Genomic DNA, 21,384 nt, shown 5'->3' with positions numbered 1-21,384 from the left:
CTCTCCTTAACCCTTCCTATCCTTCCCTGTTTTTCTAGTCCCCCGGTCCTGGACGCAGGAATCTGGTTGAAGGGCCCTCAGCCTGAGCTAAGGATTGGAGACTGATCACCTCCTCTTGGCAGAGAACTCGAATTCTGGTTCTGGTCTGGTCTGATTTCTGGTAGGGCCGAGTTCCTGTCCTCCCTTCTCTGGAGGCCCAGGGTAAAGTCCCATAACGGCTGGGTATCTGTAGGTGGCAGGAGACGTCTGTAAGGCCACCCCTTTCGCCCCCCTCTCCCGCCTCCTCCCCCTTCTTCTTTCAACCTGGCTTCCTTTCCTCCCTTGAAATCTTTGATGTTAGTACTTCGATCTGAAGTTCTGTGTCTCTATAGGAGGTTTTCTGAGAGACTGTATTCTTGTATTTAAGGGCTTCCCTGGTGCTGCAGAGGTTAAAGCGTCTGCCTCCAATGTAGGAGACCTGGGTTTGATCCCTGGGTCGGGAAGATCCCCTGGAGAAGGAAATGACAAGCCACTCCAGTATTCTTGCCTGGAGAATCCCATGGACAGAGGAGCTTGGTGGGCTACAGTCCACGGGTCGCAAAGAGTTGGACAGGACTGAGCGACTTCACTTTCACTTTCAGTTTAAGTCCTGTCTGACTTTTGTGATTCCAGAGACTGAAGCCTGCCAGGCTCCTCTGTCCATGGGATTCTGCAGGTGAGGATACTGGAATAGGTTGCCGTTTCCTTCTCCAGAGGATCTTCCTGACCCAGGAATCAAACCCAGGTCTCCTGCAATGCAGGCAGATTCTTTACTGACTGAGCTATGAGGGAAGTCCTGTGCTATATAGTAGATCCTTGTTGGTTATCCATTTTAAATATACCAATGTGTACATTTCCATCCCAAACTCCCTAACTATCTCTTCCCCCCACCCAATCCCCTGGCAACCATAGATTCATTCTCTAAGTTTGTGAGTCTGTTTCTGTTTTATAAATAAGTTCATTTGTATCATTTCTTTATAGACTCCACAAAAAAGGGATATCGTATGATATTTCTCTTTCTCTGTCTGACTTACTTCACTTGGTATGACAATCTCTAGGTCTATCTATGTAGCTGCCAATGGCATTATCTCATTCTTTTTAATGGCTGACTAATATTCCACTGTATATGTGTACCACATCTTCTTATCCATTCCTCTGTCCGTGAATATTCAGGTTGCTGCCATGTCTTGGCTACTGTGAAACAATGCTGCAAGGAACATTCAAATATACTTTCAAACCATGTTTTTCTCCAGATATATGCCCAGGAGTGGGATTGCAGGGTCATATGGTAGCTCCATTTTTACCTTTTCAGAGAAACTCCATACTGTTCTCCATAGTAGCTGTATCAATTTACAGTCCCACCAACAGTCAGAAACATATTTTTAAGGAAGTTATTTTTTAATTATGTGAATGTAAATATTAGATAACAGATACTACTAGACAACAGGCTTTAGTGTGATTTGTTTCCCTATACATTTTATATATCATTAAATTATTTGTTTGTAAGTATATTGTTTAACTTACCATATACTCAAGTAAAAAAAATCATAATTAAAAACTGATTATCAAAAGTCAGATTCAGTTCAGTTCAGTTCAGTCGCTCAGTGGTATCCGACTCTTTGCGACCCCATGAATTGCAGCACGCCAGGCCTCCCTGTCCATCACCAACTACTGGAGTTCACTCAAACTCATGTCCATCGAGTCGGTGATGCCATCCAGCCATCTCATCCTCTGTTGTCCCCTTCTCCTCCTGCCCCCAATCCCTCCCAGCATCAGAGTCTTTTCCAATGAGTCAACTCTTCGCATGAGTTGGCCAAAGTACTGGAGTTTCAGCTTTAGCATCATTCCTTCCAAAGAACACCCAGGGCTGATCTCCTTTAGAATGGACTGGTTGGATCTCCTTGCAGTCCAAGGGACTCTCAAGAGTCTTCTCCAACACCACAGTTCAAAAGCATCAATTCTTTGGCGCTCAGCTTTCTTCACAGTCCAACTCTCACATCCATACATGACCACTGGAAAAACCATAGCCTTGACTAGACGGACCTTTGTTGGCAAAGTAATGTCTCTGCTTTTGAATATGCTATCTAGGTTGATCATAACTTTTCTTCCAAGCAGTAAGTGTCTTTTAATTTCATGGCTGCAGTCACCATCTGCAGTGATTTTGGAGCCCAGAAGAATAGTCTGACACTCTTTCCACTGTTTCCCCATCTATTTCCCATGACGTGATGGGACCAGATGCCATGATCTTCGTTTTCTGAATGTTGAGCTTTAAGCCAACTTTTTCACTCTCCTCTTTCACTTTCATCAAGAGGCTTTTTAGTTCCTCTTCACTTTCTGCCATAAGGGTGGTGTCATCTGCATATCTGAGGTTATTGATATTTCTCCCGGCAATCTTGATTCCACCTTGTGCTTCTTCCAGCCCAGCATTTCTCATGATGTACTCTTCATATAAGTTAAATAAACAGGGTGACAATATACAGCCTTGACGTACTCCTTTTCCTATTTGGAGCCAGTCTGTTGTTCCATGTCCAGTTCTAACTGTTGCTTCCTGACCTGCATATAGGTTTCTCAAGAGGCAGGTCAGGTGGTCTTACATTATATTTATGACACAAGGTGAGTCAGAAATACAATGAAAATAAAATCCAAAGTTACAAATATGGCATTTACATCCATGATTTTATTAATTTTTCTCATTAATGTTTAAAATAATTAGTGACCATAGATAAAATAGTTCAAATAATAAAAACACAACATGGATTAGCATAATAAAAAAACTCATAAAAGGAGAACGTCACAGCAGCTAATTTTAAGGAAAATGTTCCCTTCTGTTTTTAACCATACTTTCAGAAGTGCCTGGGAGCTATGTGAATGCTAATCACAGCTCTTGTTGAAACAAGAAATTCAGCCTCACAGCAGAATCTATACCAAGAAATCTATCAGGTAGATCTAAACAGTAGCCATTAAATTTATAAGACACTTAATGTAACTGCTTTCCAATACATTTATAGGAATCTCATGTTCTATATATTGTAGTCAATGACTTTTTTTTTGAAAAAAGAACAACAGACCATTTCAAAGTACCGTCTGTTTCTACCCAACCCCCAACCAGCTTCCTTGTGCTCTTGGCATATTGCTCTGAATGGGAAAAAATATGAAACTAAGAGATATTTAGACCTGCTCTCAATCTAAAGTGGCCACTTTAGTCGCTCTCGCACTCATAGGGATATCAACAAGGTAAAGAAAAGGAAGAGACAAAAGAGAAGAAAAGGAAAGCAAAGAAAAGAAAAATCTCTAACTTGCATTTGCTTTGGTGGTTCCCAGAGGCTAGTGAAGTTTGCTTCCCACCTGGATTTTCCAGGAAATCTGAATACAATAGGATTTGATGACTCCCAGGAAAGAATCATACCCAAAATTCCTCCTACCTGAGTCTGCTATTGACAAATGGATTTTCCACTATGAAAGAAAAATTATTTTTCTGAAAATGTTGTCCTTTTTTAAAATGTAAAAAGGCAAAAACAAGAAGACTAACACTAAGCAAAGATCCAGATGTAATACCTTAGTTGATCAATGATAACTGACAGAAGATACTGGTTGGATGGAAAGAGACCTGTTTTGCTTTATATCTGGCTAGACCAGATGGCTCAGGTGGTAAAGATTCTACCTACCAGTGCAGGAGACAAAGGTTTGATTCCGAAGATCCTCCAGGGAATATCCCCTGGAGGAGGAAATGGCAACCCACAGCAGTATTCTTGCCTGGAGAATCCCATGGACAGAGCAGTCTGGTAGGCTACCGTATATGGGATCACAAAGAGTCAGACATGACTGAAGTGTCTGAGCACACATGCAGAGCAGGGTTTCTCCACTTCTGGACCTGGATAATACTTTGTAGTCAGGTGTGGGGAGGGGGCTGTCCTTGCTGGACCCAACATTCAGCAGCGTCCTTGGCCTCTAATCATTACATGCCAGTAACAACCTGGTCGTGTGACAACCAAAAATGTCCCTAGGGAATTCCCTGGCTGTCCACTGATTAGGATTTTGCACTCTCCCTGCCAGAACCTCAGTTCAGTCCCCGGCTGGGGAACTAAGATCCCACCAGCCACACAGCACAGTCAAAAGAAAAAAAAATGTCTCCAGATAATGCTAACTGTCCTTGGAGGGGCAAAACTGCCCTTGATTGAGAGCCACTGGACTAGAGTTTTAAATGAAATAAAATTACTGATATATGCAACAATATGAATGAACCTCAGAAACATTATGAGTGAGAAAAGCCTCACCCCAAAAGAATGTATATTGTATAATTTCATTTATATGAAGTTCTAGAACAGGCAAAATCCATGGTGGTAAAAAGTAAAACAGTGGTTGCCAGTCGGGTCCAGGGATTAATGGGGTGAGACATGAGGACATGAGGGGACTTTCTGCAGTCAAGGTAATGTTCTACAGTTTGAACAGAATTTGGATTATACAAGTGTACGCGTCTGTCAGAAGTCAGCAAGTGTATGGGACTTCCCTGATGGTCCAGTGGCTAAGACTCCATGCTCCCCATGCAGGGAGACCAGGTTCGATCCCTGGTCAGGGAACTAGATCCACCTGCCGCAACTAGAGATCTGGCATGCAGGAGCAAAGATCAAAGATCCCATGTGCCCCAGCTAAGACCAAGTGGGATCAAATAAATTAATATTTTTAAAAATCTGAAAGACTTAACAACAAAGTTTCCTTTCTTTAAAAAGTTCAGTTCAGTTCAATCGCTCAGCTGTGTCCAACTCTTTGTGACCCCATGGACTGCAGCACGCCGCCTCCCTGTCCATTGACAACTCCTTGGAGCTTGCTCAAACTCATGTCCATTGAGCTGGTGATGCCATCCAACCATCTCATCCTCTGTCATCCCCTTCTCCAATCCTCCTGCCTTCAATCTTTCCCAGCATCCTCCTGCCTTCAATCTTTCCCAGCATCAGGGTCTTTTCAAATGAGTCAGCTCTTCACATCAGGTGGCCAAAGTATTGGAGTTTCAGCTTTAACATCAGTCCTTCCAATAAATATTCAGGGCTAATTCCCTTTAGGATGGACTGTTTGGATCTCCCTGCAGTCCAAGGGACTCTCAAGAGTCTTCTCCAAAACCACAGTTCAAAAGCATCAATTCTTCAGCATTCAGCTTTCTTTATAGTCCAACTCTCATCCATATATGACTATTGGAAAAACCATACCTTTGACTAGATGGACCTTTGTTGGCAAAATAATGTCTCTACTTTTGAATATGCTGTCTAGGTTAGTCATAACTTTTCTTCCAAGGAGCAAAAAAAAAAGCAAACATGTACTTAAGATTTGTACATTTCATTTTACATACAGGAAAAATAAACTAAAAAAAATTGAACTAATGTATGCTGAAGTATTTAGGGGAAAATATTCAAATGTCTCTAATTTACTGTCAATTGTATCAGGAAAAAAAAAAGATGACTTGATGGATGAATAGGAGATGGATAGAGAGATGTGTGATAAAGCAAAATGTTTACAGTAGGATCTAGGTGGTGGTACATGGTGTTCAATGGAAAATTATTTCAGCTTTTCTAAATGTTTAACATTTTATTAGGGAAAAAATGACATGGCTGGTTAGTGGTGTCAGATGACCTAAACCAGCAGCTTCATAAATATTCATGCTGATAAAGCCAGTTCTTTGTTTGCGCCCTCACTTCATTCCAGTCTCCACTCAAATGTCACCTTAGACAGCAAAGCTGTCTCTGACCCCTTCTGTAAAAATAATGCCACAACCCCTGTCAAACCCTGATGCTGTCTTCTGAATCATTTTTCCCTTTAGTTCATATCATAACTTGACATATATTTATTTCCTAGTTGCTCATCTCGTTCTGATAGAACACTAACTCCATGCAATCAGATTCACCATCTGTTTTATACACTACTAACTCCCCAAAGTCTAGAACAATGTCTGACTCACAGTAGCAGCTCAATAAATATGTGTTGGATGAAAAGAATGTTGAAAGAACCAACAAGATTTGTCATGTGTGACCACTGTGTGCAAGATGCTGGGCCAAACATTAAAAGCAAGACTGGGTATCATTGCTGCTTTCAGTAGATAGACCTTTAGTCTAGCTGGATGTCACAGGATTGTAATAAATAAGATAATAGCAACACACAGCGGCAAATGAAAAGTGCCGGAGGAAAGCTAAACAACAAAGCAATAAAGGGCCTCCTGGAGATGAGATTTAAGCTTGGTCTCAAATGAACACTTGGTTTCCTTGGAAATTATATGTGTCACTATAAATACATTAGCATGCCACTTTTCAGGGTTGTGTGATGTATCAGTCCTGGGGAATTCACTCAGTGTAACAGATGTTGACATAATCAAGCTTTGGGGAATCACAAAGCTGGGGAAAGCTAATGAAAGAAAGAATTTGAAGACAGGAAATAACTGAGAGAAGCAGGTCTCAGAAGTGGGATCACTCAGGTGGAGGGATTTATGTGGGACAGGATGCCTGCATTGAAATCCTAGTTGTGGTACTTAGTAGCTGTGTGACCTTGAGCAAGTTATATAATGTCTCTGTGCCTTGATTTCCTCATCTATAAAATGAGGCAAGAATAATAGTATCTACCATCCAGGGTTGTTAGGAGAATTGAATGTAAATGAATTAATACTTACTAAGAAGTGCTTTGAGCAGTGACTGACACATAGTCAGTATATTATTATTTAGAAGCTTAAGTGTGTAAGAACTACTGTGAGAAAGCAGACCAAGAGAAGGGTAAAATGAAATTCCAATGATGCTTAAACAAGGTTGCAGACTATGAGTTCATTGCTGTACTAAATATGTTTAGGGAGGATAAACTGGGAGATTGGGATTGACATATATGCATTACTACATATAATATGTATATGGCATCATCTACTCCAAAATCACTGCAGGTGGTGATTGCAGCCATGAAATTAAAAGACGCTTACTCCTTGGAAGGGAAGTTATGACCAACCTAGATAGCATATTGAAAAGCAGAGATATTGCTTTGCCAACAAAGGTCCGTCTAGTTAAGGCTATGGTTTTTCCAGTGGTCATGTATGGATGTGAGAGTTGGACTGTGAAGAAAGCTGAGCACTGAAGAATTGATGCTTTTGAGCTGTGGTGTTGGAGAAGACTCTTGAGAGTCCCTTGGACTGCAAGGAGATCCAACCAGTCCATCCTAAAGGAGATCAGTCCTGGGTGTTCATTGGAAAGACTGATGCTGAAGCTGAAACTCCAATATTTTGGCCACCTCATGCAAAGGGTTGACTCATTGGAAAAGACTCTGATGCTGGGAGGGACTGGGGGCAGGAGGAGAAGGGGACGACAGAGGATGAGGTGGCTGGATCGCATCACCGACTCGATGGACATGAGTTTGGGTAAACTCCAGGAGTTGATAATGGACAAGGAGGCCTGGCGTGCTGCAATTCATGGGGTCGCAAAGAGTCGGACACAACTGAGCAACTGAACTGAACTGAACTCAATGAATTTTAGCAAACTCTGAGAGACAGTGAAGCCTCCCAAGATGGGGGAGCCTGGTGTACTATAGTCCATGGGGTCGCAAAGAGTCGGACACAACTGAGCAACTGAACTGAACTGAACTCAATGAATTTTAGCAAACTCTGAGAGACAGTGAAGCCTCCCAAGATGGGGGAGCCTGGTGTACTATAGTCCATGGGGTCGCAAAGAGTCGAACATGACTTAGTGCCTGAACTGTCAGACATATAAAATAGATAACTAATAAGAACCTACTGTATAGCACAAGGAATTCTACTCAATACTCTGTTCTAACATATATGGGAACTGAATCTAAAAAAAGAGTTGATATATGTATTTCTACAACTGATTCAGTTTTCTGTACAGCAGAAACTAACATAAAAGTGTAAATCAACCATGCTCCAATAAAAATCAATTAAAAATGAATAAATAAAGATGCTTAGATTTTCTCAAGAAGAGCTAAACTACCTGACGCTGAAGAAGAGAAAGTGGACTTTAGGACATATCCCAGGTTGAGGGCCTCCAGAGTGAGCTGTGTGGAACCATAAAGGATCTTCAAATTGAGACCAGTGAGGAGGGAGTATCAGTGGGTCAACCTGGTTGTAAAGATGTGAGCTCTGCTGCTGGGTCTTCCATTCGCTGGAGTCACCCAGGGTGACAGCCTGAGGAATGGTGGGGGCAAAACTGGATTCTGGGGTGAGCATCCTCATGTGAAGGGGAGTCTCCCAGTGCCCGGTCATGGGTGACAAGGACTGTATGGGAAGGAGAGGCAGTCACAGAAAGTTATCAGTGGGGAAAGTCATCAATGGAGAGAGGCTGCATTCTCTGGGCATCCAAACTTCATGGTGCTCCTGAGGGTGTGGGGAAGAGGAAGGAGGGTGTTGTGAACAAAATTCACATGGAAGCCCCATCACCCAGTGTGATTATATTTGTAGACAGAACCTTTAAAGAGGTAATTAGGATCATAAGGGTGGGCCTGTAATTCAGTAAGATCAGTGCCCTTTACTTTTTATTTTTAAATATTTATTATTTATTTGTTTGGCGGAGTTGCAATACATGGGATCTTTGTAAGGTTGAGGCATGCAGGGTGTTTTAGTTGCAAGATTTTTCGTTGCAGCATGCAGGATCTAGTTCCCTGACCAGGGATCGAACCTGGGCCCCCTGCATTGGTAGAGCGGAGTCTTAGCCACTGGACCACCAGGGAAGTTCCTGATCAGTGTCCTTTATAAAAAGAGGAAGAGACATCAGGGATGTGTCCACAGAGAAAAGGCCTTGTGAGGACACAGTAGGAAAACAACCATCTGCAGGCCAGAGAGGCCTCAGGGGAACCAAACCTGCCCACACCTGATCTTGGATTCTCAGGACCCAGAACTGTGAGAAAATAAAATTTTATTGTTTGAGCCACCAAGTCCATGGTACTTTGCTCTGCCAACCAGAACAGACTAATATAAGAGGCTATGGCCCCAGATGTCATTTTTGTTTCTGAAAAAAAAAAAAAAAAAAAAAAAGATTTTGTTGTGTACATAAGAGGTACATACACAAAAACTGATTCCTATGTACCAAATTCAAAAAAAAAAAAGACTGTTTTATGGACCAGAAGAGTACTATGGATTAACAAGCAAAATAAAGCCTGAAGGAGAACTGGAAAACACACTAATACTACCAACGTGGGCTTCCTTGGTGGCTCAGTAATAAAGAATCCACCTGCAATGCAGGAGATGAGAGTTCCATCCCTGGGTCGGGAAGATCCTCTGGAGAAAGAAATGGCAAATCACTCCAGTATTCTTGCCTGGAGAATCCCATGGGCAGAGGAGCCTGGCGGGCTACAGTCCATGGGGTTGCAAAGAGTCAAACATGACTGAGCAACTAAACGACAATAACTCTCAATGTATTCTCTCCCTGCTGGCAGACACTGCGGAAGCTAAATCACTATTTGAAGGTCAACAGCTGAGTGTGGCTTTAGGGTAAAGGGAGGTGGACGGTGCTGAAAGACATTTCTGTGACTCCTGTTACCAGTGACATCGGCCTGTGATCTCAGAGCCGGCTTACATCTTTGTTTATTCAACTTATTTTGACAGAGACACCCACAGGCATGCTTCCTTCAAAGTGCCATCCTAGCTATTTGCGGGCATTTCCAAGGTCTCCAGGTTTCTTTTTAACCTGCAACCCTGATAAACCTTGTGAAATCGTTCCCTAGTGGGGTCAGCTGTCTTTTGTGACAACCAAACCACTGCTTCCACTTGGTCTTCAGGTCAGAGATCATGTTGCCACTAACAGCTGAAACCAGATGGTGGCTTTTACTGATTTTTGGCAAGGAGGAATACAAGAGAGCGTCCCAGGTGGCGCTAGTGGTTAAGAACCCATCAGCCAATGCAAGAGATATACGAAACTCAGGATCAACCCCTGGGTTAGGAAGATTCCCTGGAGGAGGGCATGGCAATCCACTCCAGAAACCCAGGGACAGAGGAGACTGGTGGGCTACAGTCCATAGCATTGCAAAGAGTGTCCACGACTGAAGTGATATAGCATGCATGCACAGGCATATGGAAAATGATGCTGAGATGACCATTATATCTACTACTGTGAGCAAGAATCCCTTAGAAGAAATGCAGTAGCCCTCATAGTCAACAAAAGAGTCCAGAATGCAGTACTTGGGTACAATCTCAAAAATGACAGAATGATCTCTCTTTGTTCCCAAGGCAAACCATTCAATATCACCGTAATCCAAGTCTATGCCCCAACCAGTAATGCTGAAGAAGCTGAAGTTGAACAGTTCTACGAAGACCTACAAGATCTTCTAGAACTAACACCAAAAAAAGATGTCCTTTTTATCATAGGGGGCCGGAATGCAAAAGTAGAAAGTCAAGAGATACCTGGAGTAACAGGCAAATTTGGCCTTGGAGTACAGAATGAAGCAGGGCAAAGGCTAACAGTTGTGCCAAGAGAATGCACTGGTCAAAGCAAATACCCTCTTCCAACAACACAAGAGAAGACTCTGCACATGGATGTCACCAGATGGTCAACACCGAAATCAGACTGATTATATTCTTTTTAGCCAAAGATGGAGAAGCTCTATACAGTCAGCACAAACAAGACCAGGAGCTGACTGTGGCTCAGATCATGAGCTCCTTATTGCCAAATTCAGACTTAAATTGAAGAAAGTGGGGAAAACCACTAGACCATTCAGGTGTGACCTAAATTAAATCTCTTATGATTATACAGTGGAAATGAGAAATAGATTCTAGGGATTAGATCTGATAGACAGAGTGCCTGATGAACTATGGACAGAGGTTCGTGACATTGTATAGGAGGCAGTGATCAAGACCATCCCCAAGAAAAAGAAGTTCAAAAAGGCAAAATGGTTTTCTGAGGAGGCCTTACAAATAGCTGTGAAAAGAAGAGAAGCAAAAAGCAAAGGAGAAAAGGAAAGACATATCCATTTGAATTCAGAGTTCCAAAGAATAGCAAGGAGAGACAAGAAAGCCTTCCTCAGTGATCAATGCAAAGAAATAGAGGAAAACAACAGAATGGGAAAGACTAGAGATCTCTTCAAGAAAATTAGAGATACCAAGGGAATATTTCATGCAAGGATGAGCACAAAAAAGGACAGAAGTGGTAGGAACCTAACAGAAGCAGAAGATATTAAGAAGAGGTGGCAACAAATACACAGAAGAACTATATAAAAAAGATCTTCATGACCCAGATAACCACAATGGTGTGATCACTCACCTAGATCCAGACATCCTGAAATGTGAAGTCAAGAAGCCTTAGGAAGCATCACTAGGAACAAAGCTAGGGGAGGTATTCCAGTTGAGCTATTTCAAGTCCTAAAAGATGATGCTGTGAAAGTGCTGCACTCAATATGCCAGCACATTTGGAAAACTCAGCAGTGGCCACAGGACAGGAAAAGGTCACTTTTCATTCCAATTCCAAAGAAGGGCAATGCCAAAGAATGTTCAAACTACTGCACAATTGCACTCATCTCACACGCTAGCAAAGTAATACTTAAAATTCTCCAAGCCAGGCTTCAACAGTACGTGAACTGTGAACTTCCAGATGTTCAAGCTGGATTTAGAAAAGGCAGAGGAACCAGAGATCAAGTTGCCAACATCTGTTTGATCATTGAAAAAGCGAGAGAGTTCCAGAAAAACATCTATTTCTGCTTTGTTGACTATGCCAGAGCCTTTGACTGTGTGGATCACAACAAACTAGAAAATTCTTCAAGAGATGGGAATACCAGACCACCTGACCTGCCTCCTGAGAAATCTGTATGCAGGTCAAGAAGCAACAGTTAGAACTGGACATGGAAAACAGACTGGTTCCAAATCGGGAAAGCAGTACGTCAAGGCTGTATATTGTCACCCTGCTTATTTAACTTCTATGCAGACTGCATCATGAGGAATGCTGGACTGGATGAAGCACAAGCTGGAATCGAGACTGCTGGGAGAAATATCAATAACCTCAGATATGCAGATGATACCACATTTATGGCAGAAAGTGAAGAACTAAAGAGCCTCTTGATGAAGGTGAAAGAGGAAAGTGAAAAAGCAGAGACATTACTTTACCAACAAAGGTCCATCTAGTCAAAGCTATGGTTTTTCCAGTGGTCATGTATGGATGTGAGTGTTGGACCATAAAGAAAGCTGAGTGCCGAAGAATTGATGCTTTTGAACTGTGGTGTTGGAGAAGATTCTCGAGAGTCCCTTGGACAGCAAGGAGATCCAACTGGTCCATCCTAAAGGAAATCAGTCCTGAATATTCATTGGAAGGACTGATGCTGAAGCTGAAACTCCAATACTTTGGCCACCTGATGCAAAGAACTGACTCTCTGGAAAAGACTCCCATGCTGGGAAAGATTGAAGGCAGGAAGAGAAGGGGTTGACAGAGAATGAGATGGTTGATGGCATCATCGACTCTATAGACATGAGTTTGAGCAAGCTCCGGGAATTGGTGATGCACAGGAAAACCTGGCGTGCTCCCATCCATGGGGTCAGAAGAAGTCGGACACGACTGAGCAACTGAACTGAACTGAACTGGAGGCCGTGGTTGATGGAGAAGAAGGGATGCAGGCTGGAGAAGCAAGAAGAGAACAGAGGAAAGCAGTTCCCTTATTTCCCAGGGGGGACCCCCCAGCTCTCTTTGGCCTGTGACTCTTGTTAAATTAAACAAGGAGGCCATTAGACAGAGGTGGCTCAGATGTCCTGCCTTCCTGCATTAGAAACCAGTGTGATGTACATGCCTCAAGGTGACAAATCAAAATGCCAAGGACAGCAGGTCACAAACAGCCACCTAGGCGCTAGGCGATAGCCAATCAAAGAGTTTTCTTTCCTTCTCTGAACTTTCTCTGAGTGTCTCCCAGCTCCCAACTTTAGGAAACTAAGCAGGACTCGAGGGGCTACAGGGCCTTTCCATGTTCCCCATTCCTTGTTTGTAGGGAACAGACTCCATACGCCATGACCTTTCCTGAGTCCTAAAGGGCAGATTCCAAGAGTTGCTAATCAGGGAAGGGAGGGGATGCAGAGATAAGAGAGGAGCAGCCAAGAGGACCCCATTAGGCAGGGTTCTGGTTCCCCCTCAAGGGATACACATAATAATATATTTGAGCTCTTTACAGAACCACAGTTCAGTTTAGTTGCTCAGTCGTGTCCGACTCTTACAGAAGCACAACCCCCAACAAATGGAGTTAGCATTCTTTATTACAGAGAAAATCAACTGAGGTCAGAATAAAGGAACCAGAGAAGCTCATTAAGGAATTGCCTGAGGCCCGATTAAATGAGTGCATGTCCTCAGTTCAGTTCAGTTCAGTTGCTCAGTCATATCCAACTCTTTGCAACCCCATGGACTGCAGCACACCAGGATTCCCTGTCCATCACCAGCTCCTGGAGTTTACTCAAACTCATGTCCATCGAGTTGGTGATGCCATGCAACCATCTCATCCTCTGTCATTCCCTTCTTCTCCTGCCTTCAATCTTTCCCAGCATCGGGGTCTTTTCCAATAAATCAGTTCTTTGCATCAGGTGGCCAAAGTTTTGGAGTTTCAGCTTCAACATCAGTCCTTCCAATGAATATTCAGGACTGATTTCCTTTAGGATGGACTGGTTGGATCTCCTTGCTGTCCAAAGGACTCTCAAGAGTCTTCTCCAACACCACAGTTCAAAAGTATCAATTCTTCAGCACTCAGCTTTCTTTATAGTCCAACTCTCACATCTATACATGATCACTGGAAAAACCATAGCTTTGACTAGATGGACCTTTGTCAGCAAAGTAATGTCTCTGCTTTTTAATATGCTATCTAGGTTGGTCATAACTTTTCTTCCAAGGAGCAAGCGTCTTTTAATTTCATGGCTGCAGTCACCATCTGTAGTGATTTTGGAGCCCCTCAAAATAAATTCTGTCACTGTTTCCATTGTTTCCCCATGTATTTGCCATGAAGTGATGGGACCAGATGCCATGATCTTAGTTTTCTGAATGTTGAGTTTTAAGCCAAGTTTTTCACTCTCCTCTTTCACTTTCATCAAGAGGCTCTTTAGTTCTTCACTTTCTGTCATAAGTGTGGTGTCATCTGAGTATCTGAGGTGATTGATATTTCTCCCAGCAACCCTGACTCCAGGTTGTGCTTCATCCAGTCCAGCATTCCTCATGATATACTCTGCATATAAGTTAAATAAGTAGGGTGACAATATACAGCCTTGATGTACTGCTTTCCTGATTTGGAACCAGTCTGTTTTCCATGTTCAGTTCTAACTGTTGCTTCTTGACTTGCATAGAGATTTCTCAGGAGGCAGGTCAGGTGGTCTGGTATTCCCATCTCTTGAAGACTTTTCCAGTTTGTTGTGATCCACACAGTCAAAGGCTTTGGCATAGTCAACAAAGCAGAAATAGATGCTTTTCTGGAACTCTCTTGCTTTTTTGATGATCCAACAGATGTTGGCAACTTGATCTTTGGCTCCTCTGCCTTTTCTAAATCCAGCTTGAACATCTGGAAGTTCACAGTTCATGTACTGTTGAAGCCTGGCTTGGAGAATTTTGAGCATTACTTTGACAAAACATGGTCCACTGGAGAAACGGATGGCAAACCACTTCAGTATTCTTGCCTTGAGAACCCCATGAACAGTATGAAAAGGCAAAAAGATAGGATACTGAAAGATGAACTCCCCGGGTCAGTAGATGCCCAATATGCTGCCTGAGAAGAGTAGAGAAATAACTTCAGAAAGAACGAAGAGACGGAGCCAAAGCAAAAACAACACCCAGTTGTGGATATGACTGATGATGAAAGCAAATCTGATGCTGTAAAGAGCAATATTGCATAGGAACCTGGAATGTTAGGTCCATGAATCAAGGCAAATTGGAAGTGGTCAAGCAGGAGATGGCAAGAGTGAACATCGACATTTTAGGAATCAGCAAACTGAAATGGACTGGAATGGGTGAACTTAACTCAGATGACCATTTTATCTACTACTGTGGGCAGGAATCCCTTAGAAGAAATGGAGTGGCCGTAATAGTCAACAGGAGAGTCCAAAATGCAGTACTTGGGTGCAGGTCCTGAACACACCCTAGTCATATAAGGTCCTTTCCTATAAAATGCCTTAGGCAAGGTAACACTAACCTGGGTGGGTTCTAGAAAGAGATTGTGAGAAGAAGAAAAAGCCATTTATCACCATCTGGGTTAAGAGGTGAAAATAAAACAGATATTCTTTGCCTCTGCAAATACATGTTACAGCTCATGAGATGCAAAATTGGTGTGAAATGGACTACTACATTTTTAAAAGATTATTTTCCTTGTTTATTTTCTTGTGTGTCCTTGGCCCTAAAACTTAGGAGAAAACCTTCAAAGTTGAGAAGAGAGATGCCGAAAGGAGACTGAGCCAGAATGTAAGAACTTCATTTACATCAGAAACCATCTGCCAGTTTTAACTGTTAAGTAAAATCTATTAGCTTGTCTAATGGTGACAACTTGATCTGAATGGGTGAATTGTGCTGAAAGAAAACATTATGCGTTTATCTTCCTTTCCTTTTGGTGTAAAACCAGTTCTGAGGTTATCTCTGCAAGGAAAACTGGCATTTCATGGTCTTGTATTTGCATAGTGACTATCCTTTGTGGCTCCTGCCGGTCCCAGCTAATTGCCTTCGACTACTTCTGCTACACCTGTGGGCTTTCCCACTTTCTTTTGTTGCTGTACAGTCTCCAAGTCATGTCTGACTCTGTGACCCCATGGACTCAGCACGCCAGGCTCCTCTGTCCTCCACCGTCTCCTAGAGTTTGCTCGAACTCATGTCCATTGAGTCAGTGATACCATCCAACCATCTCATCTTCTATCACCCACTTCTCCTGCCCTCAATCTTTCCCAACATCAGAGCAGATAAAACCAAGAAGGGTCTTGGAATGTAGGAACAGAAAAACCAGACCCTTATCGTCCTTCCCTCCCCCGTACTGTAACTCTTAATGGATTTCAGGTCCTCCTAAGCAGCATAACCTGTCTCCCCTCCTACCCCAAAGAGAGAAGGTATTTGCCTTACTCTTCCCCCAACCCAGTATACGTGCCTCATCCAATCAGCAAATGACCTGCAAGACCCCTATCCCACTCCTTGTACCCTGGGTACTAGGGACTAAGGACCCCTGTTCAATGTCACTTCTCCCTTGAGCTGGCTCGTTGTTCTAACAGCGTCTCCCACTCCAATAAACTTTATTTCCCTCTCATTCTGCCTCATGTCTGGAAATTCTTTTCCAACCCACGCCCAGACCACAACAAATAGTAGAAGGTATAGATATGGTTTCTAAGGCTATCCAAATTCCTTGATTCTTGGCTAGCAATTCCAACAATTTATTTCATTTTTGGGCCATGACACAAGGCTCATGAGCTCTTAGTTCCCCAACAAGGGGTTGAACCCACACTCCTTGAATTAGAAGGGCAGAATCTTAACCACTTATCAAAGCCAAAGTGTTAGTCCCTCAGTCGTGTCCAAATCTTTGTGACTCCATGGACTATAGCCTACCAGGCTCCTCTGTCCATGGAATTTCCCAGGCAAGAATACTGGAGTGGGTTGCCAGAGAGTGGGTTGCCATTTCCTATTCCAGGGCATCTTCCCAAATCAGGGTTCAAACCCGAGTGACTGGCACTGCAGGAGGATTCTTTACGAACTGAGGTACCAGGGAAGCCCTCAGATTACACGCTGAGGTATAAAAGTGTTTCTCCAGTCTTATCATTACTCTGAAAAGTTCTTAATATTCAAGTAGCCTCAAGGGACAGAATACTGCTATCTCTTGGGAGAGAGTTCTCCATGGGGCTTCCGCTTTTCTGCTTGTCTTGTAAGCTAATTAACTGCTTATTTAACTTCTATACAGAGTACATCATGAGAAACGCTGGACTGGAAGAAACACAAGCTGGAATCAAGATTGCCGGGAGAAACAGCAATAACCTCAGATATGCAGATGACACCACTCTTATGGCAGAAAGTGAAGAGGAGCTAAAAAGCCTCTTGATGAAAGTGAAAAAGGAGAGCGAAAAAACTGGCTTAAAGCTCAACATTCAGAAAACGAAGATCATGGCATCCAGTCCCATCACTTCATGGGAAATAGATGGGGAAACAGTGGAAACAGTGTCAGACTTTATTTTTTTGGGCTCCAAAATCACTGCAGATGGTGATTGCAGCCATGAAATTAAAAGACGCTCCTTGGAAGAAAAGTTATGACCAACCTAGATATTATATTCAAAAGCAGAGACATTGCTTTGCCAACTAAGGTCCGTCTAGTCAAGGCTATGGTTTTTCCTGTGGTCATGTATGGATGTGAGAGTTGGACTGTGAAGAAGGCTGAGTGCCGAAGAATTGATGCTTTTGAACTGTGGTGTTGGAGAAGACTCTTGAGAGTCCCTTGGACTGCAAGGACATCCAACCAGTCCATTCTGAAGGAGATCAACCCTGGGATTTCTTTGGAAGGAATGATGCTGAAGCTGAAACTCCAGTACTTTGGCCACCTCATGAGAAGAGTTGACTCATTGGAAAAGACTCTGATGCTGGGAGGGCCTGCGGGCAGGAGGAGAAGGGGATGACTGAGGATGTGATGGCTGGATGGCATCACGGACTCGATGGACTTGAGTCTGAGTGAACTTCGGGAGATGGTGATGAACAGGGAGGCCTGGCGTGCTGCAACTCATGGGGTCGCAAAGAGTCGGACACGACTGAGCGACTGAACTGAACTGTAAGCTAAGCCTTTCTCTGGCCCTTGGTAGCAGACCACCCTTTACAGGATGTTTTGTGTAGTAAACAGTCTTGGAAGATAGGACTAGGGAAAAACTAGCTAACAACACCCTCTGCAGTGAAGTGCAGGCAAGTTGGATTTATAGCCCATTATAAAAAAGTATCTTACAAATGATGAAATAAAATTCGTATTTTATGGCAAGACAAGAAAAATTTAACATAAAATTTTTCTCTGTCCAGATAGGCCTCCTCCCTCCCTTCCAGTGTGTCTGGTACATCTGCATTAAGCAGCCTGTCTTAGGAGATAAACTTCCTTCTTCCACATTCCTCCTCCCTGGTGTAGTCGGTGAAGAAGCCGCCTGCAAAGCAGGAGACCCAGGTATGATCCCTGGGTTGGGAAGATCTCCTGGAGCAGGAAATGGCAACCCACTCCAGTACTCTTGCCTGGAAGATCCCATGAATGGAGAAGCCTGGTAGACTTCCATGGGGTCGCAAAGAGTCGGACACAACTTCACTTTAATGTGGCAGCTAAAGATGTGGGGCTCTATTATGTGAAAGGAGGAGAGAATGGGTATCATGAGATAATCAGCAATCAATCTCCACCCATAGCTTGTATAACACAATACAGTAGGCAGTGCCCTGTGAGCTACGGGAGCAACTTCCAGGCTTCAGGGGGGGTTCAGGGGGGCTTCGGGGAAGAGAGCTAGCTGGAATCCTGAAGGACAGGCTAGGCTTGTCCTGAAGGCATGTGTGGAAGGGGACATTCCAGGCAGAGGGCAGTTCATATAAAGACTCAGATGTGAGAGAAAGCACGAAGCACTGGAGAAGCCCGTGGTCCTGTTGAAAGCTGAACTCAGAGAGCAGGGTTAAGGCAGGTGGGAGATGAGTCTAAAATAAAATTCAGAATGAAGAGCTTGCTGAGAGTTTAGACTTTCTTTGGGGGGAAAAGAGGGGCCAACGGGGAAACAACTTGAACAGCTTTGCATTTTACTCTTATTTTTTTTCCCCATGGGTTAAGATTAATTGCTTTTTGCTTCTTACCGACTTCTGAGAGTCTATGATAATCGAGCTTTAGATCACAACTTTGATCAAGACTTGGCAAAATTCTGATCGATGACAGAACTTACTTTGGATAATTTTTCTATTAGTTTCTTCTTCTTAAAACTTTTTTTTTTAAATTGGAGTATAATTACAATGTTGTGTTAGTTTCTGCGTGCAGCACAGTGAATCAGCTACATGTATACATGTCTCCTCCCTCTGGAATCTCCCTCCCCTCCCCTGCCCCATTTAGGTCAACAGAGAGCACCAAGCTCAGCTCCCTGTGCCACACAGCAGTGTATGTATGTCAATGCTTAGATGGAAACTCTGACTGTAGTGTGGCAACTCAGTTGGAGGTGAGGTCGCACAAGGGTTAGACCCATGAGATCATTTTTATGGTAAACCAGACTAGCCACCAGAGCAGTCTGGAGTTCTGGAAGTATCAGGGCAAAAGGAGAAAGAAGACAAATTCATGTGGAGGAGACAGTATTGAGAGGACACAGCAGTTCATTGGACGTAGAGAATGAGGGAGAGGATGAGGTTGGGAACAAGTCTGTGTGTCATGGCTTGGGTGTGGCTGATGGTAATGCCATCTCTTGAGACAAGGAAGTTGATAGAAGCATCACGTTGGGGAGGGTAGGGGAGCTCAGAACACACTGAGGTCAAACGTCTGGGGCTAAGGCTCAGAGAGAAATTTTGGCTGAAGATACAAATCTGAGATTGATCAACATGTTCAAATGGTGGACCTAAGTTTACATTTTAAAGTCTTTTTTTTTAAGTGGACCATTTTTAAAGTCTTTATTGAATTTGTTACAATATTGTTTCTGTTTCGTGTTTTGGCATGTGGAATCTTAGCTTCCCAACCAGGATTCACCCCCTACCTTGGAAGGCGAAGTCTAAACCACTGGACCGCCAGGAAAGTCCCTAGGCTTAAATTTTAAATGAATTATAACTGACAAATAAAGGTATATGTTTGTGAAAAGTACCCAATTCCAAATTCCTGTCAGTTCAGTTAGTTTAGTCGCTCAGTTGTGTCCAACTCTTTGCGACCCCATGAATCACAGCACGCAGGCCTCCCTGTCCATCACCAACTCCCGGAGTTCACCCAAACTCATGTCCATCGAGTTGGTGATGCCATCTAGCCATCTCATTCTCTGTCGTCCCCTTCTCCTCCTGCCCCCAATCCCAACATCAGTGTCTTTTCCAATGAATCAACTCTTCGCATGAGGTGGCCAAAGTATTTGGAGTTTCCGCTTTAGCATCAGTCCTTCCAATGAACACCCAGGACTGAACTCTTTTAGGATGTCCTGGTTGGACCTCCTTGCAGTCCAAGGGACTCTCAAGAGTCTTCTCCAACACCACAGTTCAAAAGCATCAGTTCTTTGGTGCTCAGCTTTCTTCACAGTCCAACTCACATACATATATGACCACTGGAAAAACCATAGCCTTGACTTTGTTGGCAAGGTACTATCTCTGCTTTTGAATATGCTATCTAGTTGGTCATAACTTTCCTTCCAAGGAGTGTCTTTTAATTTCATGGCTGCAATCACCATCTGCAGTGATTTTGGAGCCCCCCAAAATTAAGTCTGACACTGTATGGTAGACCTAAATTTACATTTTAAAATAATTGCAAATAGGCAGATGAGTGTTTATGTAAAGCTGCCCCTTCCAAGTTCCTATATACAAAAATAAAGGAATTATTATGTTACATTAATTAGATTAATTATGGCATTAGCAATAATCATTTATTTCATAAATCACATCTGATTTGCAGTTATCCATTTTCTGATTGATTCAATACGAAACATACAGCATAAAAAATTTAACTGCTAGGCATATAGTCCCAATTTTTAATATATTAAACTTAACAAGTTTCGATCTCCCCAAACTGCAATTCATTTCAGATTAACAGACATTTCCTAGATTTTAATTAACTTTCCTTGAGCCTATGATTCTGGGTTTCATAATAAAAGAGTAACTTTCTAAAGAATAGCATTTATAATATCAGAATATTTTAAAAATTCATTTTACCTCATTTCTCTGGAATTTTTTTTTCTATTATAAAGCTATTTCTCTGTTGTCCTTTTTAATTCATCTAGTCCATGAGCACCGTTAATTTTTAAATGCTTAATTTGGCACCCGAGAAATTCAGGAGGAAGGTCACTTTCCCTATGATTTCGTGAGCATATTAACCCCCAATCTCAGAGAAGTGTGGAAATAAAAATTAGGAGCAGAATCAAATGCCCCTTTTAATGGAAACTTCACTCTGTGCCCCAAGCAGCTCACTCTTTAAGAAACAACCAGGGACTTCCTTGGGGGTGCAGTGCTTATGAATCCGCCAATTCAGGGGACACGGGTTCGATCCCTGGTCCAGGAAAATCCCAGTGCCTCAGAGCAACCAAGCCCATGCTCCACAACTTCTGAGCCATTGCTCCAGAGCCCGGGAGCCGCAAGCACTGAAGCCCGAGCGCCTAGAGCCCGCACTCAGCAACAAGAGAAGCCTCCGCAGTCAGCCTGAGCGCCACACCGGAGAGCAGCCCCCTGCGCGCCGCAACTGGAGAAAGCCCGAGTACAGCGACGAAGATCCGGCACAGCCACGAGGAATCATTAAACGATTCAGACTACCTGTTGGTGG

At 43.1% G+C, this 21,384-nt stretch overlaps 1 non-coding gene across 1 annotated transcript; it reads right to left on the bottom strand.

The window, feature by feature from the left end:
* Window positions 1-8,645: 8,645 nt before the first annotated feature.
* On the bottom strand, window positions 8,646-8,718 carry TRNAG-ACC (transfer RNA glycine (anticodon ACC)). Its single transcript has one exon. It is a non-coding gene; the product is annotated as a tRNA-Gly (tRNA).
* Window positions 8,719-21,384: the final 12,666 nt, after the last annotated feature.

The sequence above is a fragment of the Budorcas taxicolor genome, chromosome 22 (genome assembly GCF_023091745.1).
Source record: "Budorcas taxicolor isolate Tak-1 chromosome 22, Takin1.1, whole genome shotgun sequence".
Taxonomy (NCBI): domain Eukaryota; kingdom Metazoa; phylum Chordata; class Mammalia; order Artiodactyla; family Bovidae; genus Budorcas; species Budorcas taxicolor.
This window is presented reverse-complemented; position numbering and strand designations above follow the sequence as displayed.